Genomic DNA, 8,437 nt, shown 5'->3' on the forward strand with positions numbered 1-8,437 from the left:
TTTAACTTAAACCAGTAGGGCTGTGGCTAACAGCCCTTTAAATTTATCAGACCACTGTCATGTAAAAATGAAAAAAAAAAAAAAAGAATTAATGCAAATTTAACTTAAACCAGTAGGGCTGTGGCTAACAGCCCTTTAAATTTATCAGACCACTGTCATGTAAAAATGAAAAAAAAAAAAAAAAAATTAATGCAAATTTAACTTAAACCAGTAGGGCTGTGGCTAATAGCCCTTTAAATTTATCAGACCACTGTCATGTAAAAATGAAAAAAAAAAAAAAAAGAATTAATGCAAATTTAACTTAAACCAGTAGGGCTGTGGCTAACAGCCCTTTAAATTTATCAGACCACTGTCATGTAAAAATGAAAAAAAAAAAAAAGAATTAATGCAAATTTAACTTAAACCAGTAGGGCTGTGGCTAACAGCCCTTTAAATTTATCAGACCACTGTCATGTAAAAATGAAAAAAAAAAAAAAAGAATTAATGCAAATTTAACTTAAACCAGTAGGGCTGTGGCTAACAGCCCTTTAAATTTATCAGACCACTGTCATGTAAAAATGAAAAAAAAAAAAAAGAAATTAATGCAAATTTAACTTAAACCAGTAGGGCTGTGGCTAACAGCCCTTTAAATTTATCAGACCACTGTCATGTAAAAATGAAAAAAAAAAAAAATAATTAATGCAAATTTAACTTAAACCAGTAGGGCTGTGGCTAACAGCCCTTTAAATTTATCAGACCACTGTCATGTAAAAATGAAAAAAAAAAAAAAGAATTAATGCAAATTTAACTTAAACCAGTAGGGCTGTGGCTAACAGCCCTTTAAATTTATCAGACCACTGTCATGTAAAAATGAAAAAAAAAAAAAAAAGAATTAATGCAAATTTAACTTAAACCAGTAGGGCTGTGGCTAACAGCCCTTTAAATTTATCAGACCACTGTCATGTAAAAATGAAAAAAAAAAAAAGAATTAATGCAAATTTAACTTAAACCAGTAGGGCTGTGGCTAATAGCCCTTTAAATTTATCAGACCACTGTCATGTAAAAATGAAAAAAAAAAAAAAAGAATTAATGCAAATTTAACTTAAACCAGTAGGGCTGTGGCTAACAGCCCTTTAAATTTATCAGACCACTGTCATGTAAAAATGAAAAAAAAAAAAAAGAATTAATGCAAATTTAACTTAAACCAGTAGGGCTGTGGCTAACAGCCCTTTAAATTTATCAGACCACTGTCATGTAAAAATGAAAAAAAAAAAAAAAGAATTAATGCAAATTTAACTTAAACCAGTAGGGCTGTGGCTAACAGCCCTTTAAATTTATCAGACCACTGTCATGTAAAAATGAAAAAAAAAAAAAAAGAATTAATGCAAATTTAACTTAAACCAGTAGGGCTGTGGCTAACAGCCCTTTAAATTTATCAGACCACTGTCATGTAAAAATGAAAAAAAAAAAAAAGAATTAATGCAAATTTAACTTAAACCAGTAGGGCTGTGGCTAACAGCCCTTTAAATTTATCAGACCACTGTCATGTAAAAATGAAAAAAAAAAAAAAGAATTAATGCAAATTTAACTTAAACCAGTAGGGCTGTGGCTAATAGCCCTTTAAATTTATCAGACCACTGTCATGTAAAAATGAAAAAAAAAAAAAAAGAATTAATGCAAATTTAACTTAAACCAGTAGGGCTGTGGCTAACAGCCCTTTAAATTTATCAGACCACTGTCATGTAAAAATGAAAAAAAAAAAAAAAGAATTAATGCAAATTTAACTTAAACCAGTAGGGCTGTGGCTAACAGCCCTTTAAATTTATCAGACCACTGTCATGTAAAAATGAAAAAAAAAAAAAAAGAATTAATGCAAATTTAACTTAAACCAGTAGGGCTGTGGCTAACAGCCCTTTAAATTTATCAGCCCACTGTCATGTAAAAATGAAAAAAAAAAAAAAAAAGAATTAATGCAAATTTAACTTAAACCAGTAGGGCTGTGGCTAACAGCCCTTTAAATTTATCAGACCACTGTCATGTAAAAATGAAAAAGAAAAAAAAAAGAATTAATGCAAATTTAACTTAAACCAGTAGGGCTGTGGCTAACAGCCCTTTAAATTTATCAGACCACTGTCATGTAAAAATGAAAAAAAAAAAAAAAGAATTAATGCAAATTTAACTTAAACCAGTAGGGCTGTGGCTAACAGCCCTTTAAATTTATCAGACCACTGTCATGTAAAAATGAAAAAAAAAAAAAAAGAATTAATGCAAATTTAACTTAAACCAGTAGGGCTGTGGCTAATAGCCCTTTAAATTTATCAGACCACTGTCATGTAAAAATGAAAAAAAAAAAAAAAAGAATTAATGCAAATTTAACTTAAACCAGTAGGGCTGTGGCTAACAGCCCTTTAAATTTATCAGACCACTGTCATGTAAAAATGAAAAAAAAAAAAAAAAGAATTAATGCAAATTTAACTTAAACCAGTAGGGCTGTGGCTAACAGCCCTTTAAATTTATCAGACCACTGTCATGTAAAAATGAAAAAAAAAAAAAAAGAATTAATGCAAATTTAACTTAAACCAGTAGGGCTGTGGCTAATAGCCCTTTAAATTTATCAGACCACTGTCATGTAAAAATGAAAAAAAAAAAAAGAATTAATGCAAATTTAACTTAAACCAGTAGGGCTGTGGCTAACTGTTGTGTGTTGGGGGGGTGTGGCTGGACATTTTGGTGTTCTTTTCTTTTCTTTGCTCTCCAGGTGGTATGCAAACTGATTTATTGTCTGTGGAGAAGGTGCTGGCAGAAGAGTCCTTCACCCTCATCAACATGATGTGCAGCACCTGTGGATGGTGCTCACGTGCAACCTTAAAGACTTTCAGCTGAAGCAGATAATGAGATGGCATTCTGCATTTAAGCCATGAGTGATTCAAGCAGAATTGCCAGGAACTCGACCTTGTGATGTTCCTTTGTGAGACGCTGAGGACCACGCCTGGGTTTGACACATCGTGCCTGTGAAGGAGGAAGGGTGAGGGACACATGCTGTCAGCACACATCAGAGGTGATTGATTATCTGAATAATTGTTAACAGTAACTTGGTATTTTGTTACGCAGTATATTTGAACTTTGATGAGAGTTGTGCAGCTCGCTTCTCACTGCCGTGGCATGCGGACTGATGATCCTCCACCTGTTGTGAGAAGCTGCTCATTTACATAAAGCTTGAATTCGGACCTGAATGTGTTGCTGATAGTGTGTGCCTTTTGAAGGATATTAGTTGTAGCTGCTGACTTACCTCACCTTTTCTATCCTTCACAGAGTCGGTTTGTCGTGTCCACCTGGGGGGTGTTTGGCGGTGAACGTGGGTCCAGAAGCGCCGGGCTTCGATCCTTTTGGGCGCTGGAGAGCGGGCCGTCCTTCACTCCGCCAGACCGACGCAGTTTTTGTTTGTACACTTTGTTATGCACCAAAAGGGGAAAATAAATTGTTTTGTTATTGGAACCACTTTCTGGTTGTTTTAGTGCTGGGTTCCGTCAGACGCAGGTCCGCTTCTCAATGTTGTATGGCTGGGGGGCCTGGCTGCCTTTTTGTTTCTGTCTTTTGTTTTTCCTTCCAGGTGGCTTGCATTTGGGACTGAGTGGCTGTGTTGCTGAGGTTATCAGGACCTCACCCTGATCACCTGCGGCTCGTCAGGACTCACAGCTGAGGTGCATCTATATGGATTGGAACATGGTGGCATTTAAGACTGGAGTATACAGTGTGTATTTGCCAGAGACTCGACCTTGTGACCAGACGGGTGAGATCGTCGTCTCGGGAGCCATCTCATCATCAGTGGATGCAGAGAACGTCCAGGGTTTGATGCACGGTCTGTGAAAGAGGAGGGGGTGAGGTCTCACGCTCGTCAGCACACTTCCTGAGGTACGTTAGATTTTGTGACTAACATTTATACAGTCAGTAAATGTGGTGTCCCTCACACCTTTATTATATTGAGCTGTCTGTTAGTCAAGTATCGGCTTCCACTGCAGTGGAGTTTTGTGAACTGGATGTTCCATGCCTGCAGGTTGGGAAGCTGATTAGTAATCAAGCCAGGAAGTGTTTGCTGTTTGTACACCTTTAAGTGTTCTCTCTGTGTGTAGAGTGTGGACTCACATAATGGTTCCTTCTTTCACAGACTCGGTTTGTTGCGGCCACCTGGGGGGTGTCGGCGGGGTCCTTGGGTCCGAACAGCTTCTGGCTCCGGACTGTTAGCGCTGCTGGGAGCGCACCACGCCAGACCGCACTTTCTGTTATTTTTTGTATCACTGTTATGTATTAAATTCAGTTAGCCTTTGTACCGTGCTCTGCTTATTTCATACTGGGTCCTTCAAACGCTGGTCGGTTCTCTGAATTAATGCAAATTTTGCTATGTGCCGACGCGGGTTGAGGAGCTGACCTGCGTCTGACTGAATCCAGCGCTAAATAACCAGAAAGCGGTTCCAAAAAACAAAACAATTTTATTTTCCCCCTCTTGTGCAATACTCAGTGTACAACATAAAAGTGCGTTTGTCTGGCGGAGTGAAGGACGGCGCGCTCTCCAGAACCCAAAGGGATCGAAGCCCGACGCTTCTGGACTCACATTCACCACCAAACAGATGGACACGACAAACTGACTCTGTGTAGGATAGAAGAGGTGAGGTAAGTCAACAGCTACAACTAATATCCTTCAAAGGCACACACTATCAGCAACACATTCAGGTCTGAATTTAAGCTTTATGTAAATGAGCAGCTTCCCACAACAGGCGGAGGATCATCAGTCCGCACGCCACGGCCGTGAGAAGCGAGCTGCACAATTCTCATCAATGTTCAAATATACTGCGTAACAAAATACCAAATTACTATTAACACTTATTCAGACAATCAATCACCTCTGATGTGTGCTGACAGCATGTGTCCCTCACCCGCCCTCCTTCACAGGCACAATGTGTCAAACCCAGGCGCGGCCCTCAGCGTCTCACAAACGAACGTCACAAGGTCGAGTTCCCGGCAATTCTGCTTGAATCACTCATGGCTTAAATGCAGAACGCCATCTCATTATCTGCTTCAGCTGAAAGTCTTTAAGTTTGCACGTGAGCATCATCCACAGGTGCTGCAAATCATGCTGATGAGGGTGAAGGACTCTTCTGCCAGCACCTTCTCCACAGACAAAAACCAGTTTGCATAGCACCTGGAGAGCAAAGAAAAGAAAAGAACACCAAAATGTCCAGCCAAACCCCCCAACACACAACAGTACCCCCCCATCAACGGGAAGCCTCCCGGTGACCGAACAGACCAGGTCCGAGAACAGCACCTCCCTCCGGGGTCCTCGTCAGGAAGCAGACGGCGTAACACTCCCAAGGTCCACCGCAGACAGCAGGACAGGGCACCGCGGCTGGAAGGCCTGCTGGCTTCAACAAAAAAAAACAAAAGTCCCATATACAACCCAACATACAAGAAAAACACAAAACCCACCCAAACCCTCCCCAGGGGACCGTCCCATCCAACCCCGGGAAGAAAAGACACCCAAATCCAACAACCCAAATCCAACAATCCAACACAGCCCCAACAACACAATACAAACATAAATTCACAAAGAAAAATAACAAACAACCCCCCCAGAACGATATGCAGAGCCCAACCCCCCCCCCCCGAGAAGAACTTTACCGCCAGTTCTAGGAGAGACAACCAGAACCGGAATCCCACAGAGGTCCCCAGGTACACATGGAGCAACAGCGCCCCCCAGAGGACCGTACCATCAACCCCAGGAGGCACCCTTCCCACAACCCAGGAACCCCAGACCCGGCCACACTTGGCTAGTCGGCCCCACAAGCCAATTCCCCCCCAGAGGACCGTCCCATCAACCCTGGAGGTGGAACCTGGAAGGAAACATAAGAAACACAAAAATCCAACCCCCGGCGGACTTCATTAAACTACCCCGGGGGCAAATAAAACAACCGACAAACCCTGTTACCTCCCCCAGCACCCCGAAAGACCCCAGATCACTCCCAGAGCCAGTCGTTAGCTCCATTTTGGCGAACGGCACAAAATTACTAAGCCGGGGAAGGAAACAGGAAAAACTAACCCGGTCCCAACCCGAAGCGCAGCGGAAAACCGGAAATACGTCCGGTGCCCCTACCCGACCATACTACCAGCCTATCGGGAGGGGCGGAACTACCGAAATGGCGAACGGCAACAGATCGGCCCACCCCTCCGACTGAGGTATGTTCCCGCTGCACCACACCCCGGTAACACCAATGATGAATGGTCAAAGGCCCACTGAGGCTGGAGTGGAACCGGGCCCTAACCAAACCCAAAAAAACACCCCTGACAACCCCCCCTAGGTGCAGAGGTCTTCTGAGAAACACTCAGCGTGACCAACCTGCACCACCCCACAACCCACAAGACGAACGGTCTTAGGGCGAGTGAGGTTGGGGTTAGGGAAGCAGGGAAATAAAAAACAACAAAACAAAACGACCCAATCCCAAACAGAAAATACCTAAATTCAAATAATAAAAACCAACGATTGGCTGATTCCAGCCGAGCTCCGAACCGCCAGTCGTTCTCTCCACCAGAACCGCCTCTAAACACCCAAACAATTTATAACCCCTTACAAAAAAACAAAAAAACAAAAACAGCCCAAATACCTAATTATGTTTTTTTTTTGTGTGTGTGTGTCCAGTATTGTGCCTGTCCCAGAACACCTGGAGATACGTCATCACTATTTTTCTTGACGCTTATGTGACGGGGCAATATGGCGGCTTCAGCTCGTCCGAGCTGCATGGGCTCATCCGCAAGAGGAGCCAGAGGTCCCGTCGGAGGAGTCTCAGTGGGGCGAAGAATAGGCAGCCCAGACCTGTGTCGGGGAAAGCCCCGAGACGAAAAGACCCGCTCTGATGTCCGCCCTCTCTTGCGTCCACGCTCCTTTATCCGATCATCTAGACGAATAACCAAAGATATTAGCTCATCTAAATCTTTTGGTTCGTCACGGACTGCTAGCTCGTCTTTTAATGAATCGTTTAAACCATCCACAAACACTCCTCTTAAAGCTGCGGCATTCCAACCGGACTGAGCAGAAAAAATTCGGAAATCCACAGAATAATCCGCCGCACTCCGCCTCCCCTGCCTGAGATTCAGCAACCGTTGGGCAACGGTATTTGTTTTCACCGGATGGTCAAAAACCAATTGGAACTCCCGGGAGAAATCCTTAAAGGATCCTAACAATGGAGAGTTATTACTCCACAACGCAGTGACCCAAGCTAAGGCGTCACCTCGGAGCAAATTTGTCACATATGAGACACGGCTACCATCAGAAGAGAAGGAAGCCGGTCGCTGAGCAAAAACCAGAGAACATTGCATCAAAAACGGAGCACAGGCTTCAACGTTTCCCGCATAAGGCTCCGGATGACAAATAATTGGTTCGGAAGCCGAATCTCTGGGTGACGGAGTTATCTGCACTGGTATCGAAGGTGCCGCAGCTGGAGCAGCAAGAAGCGGAACGGCTTGCGCTGCAAGCTCCGTAACGCGGGCATCTGTTTGTTTAATTTGGTTTGCGAGATGCTGTAATTGCTCCCATATTTTCTCCAAGTGTTCTTGAACTCTTTCGGCAAATGGAACCGCTTCTGCCGCTGGGTCCATTTTAGAATGGCCGGGAACTACTGTTATGTGCTGACGCGGGTTGAGGAGCGGACCTGCGTCTGACTGAAACCAGCGCTAAATAACCAGAAAGCGGTTCCAAAAAACAAAACAATTTTATTTTCCCCCTCTTGTGCAATACTCAGTGTACAACATAAAAGTGCGTTTGTCTGGCGGAGTGAAGGACGGCGCGCTCTCCAGCGCCCAAAGGGATCGAAGCCCGACGCTTCTGGACTCACATTCACCGCCAAACACCTCCCAGGTGGACACGACAAACTGACTCTGTGAAGGATAGAAGAGGTGAGGTAAGTCAACAGCTACAACTAATATCCTTCAAAGGCACACACTATCAGCAACACATTCAGGTCTGAATTTAAGCTTTATGTAAATGAGCAGCTTCTCACAACAGGTGGAGGATCATCAGTCCGCACGCCACGGCCGTGAGAAGCGAGCTGCACAATTCTCATCAATGTTCAAATATACTGCGTAACAAAATACCAAATTACTATTAACACTTATTCAGACAATCAATCACCTCTGATGTGTGCTGACAGCATGTGTCCCTCACCCGTCCTCCTTCACAGGCACGATATGTCAAACCCAGGCGCGGTCCTCAGCGTCTCACAAACGAACGTCACAAGGTCGAGTTCCCGGCAATTCTGCTTGAATCACTCATGGCTTAAATGCAGAATGCCATCTCATTATCTGCTTCAGCTGAAAGTTTTTAAGTTTGCACATGAGCATCATCCACAGGTGCTGCAAATCATGCTGATGAGGGTGAAGGACTCTTCTGCCAGCACCTTCTCCACAGACAAAA

This window comes from Thalassophryne amazonica, chromosome 6 (assembly GCF_902500255.1).
Source record: "Thalassophryne amazonica chromosome 6, fThaAma1.1, whole genome shotgun sequence".
In the NCBI taxonomy this organism is placed as follows: domain Eukaryota; kingdom Metazoa; phylum Chordata; class Actinopteri; order Batrachoidiformes; family Batrachoididae; genus Thalassophryne; species Thalassophryne amazonica.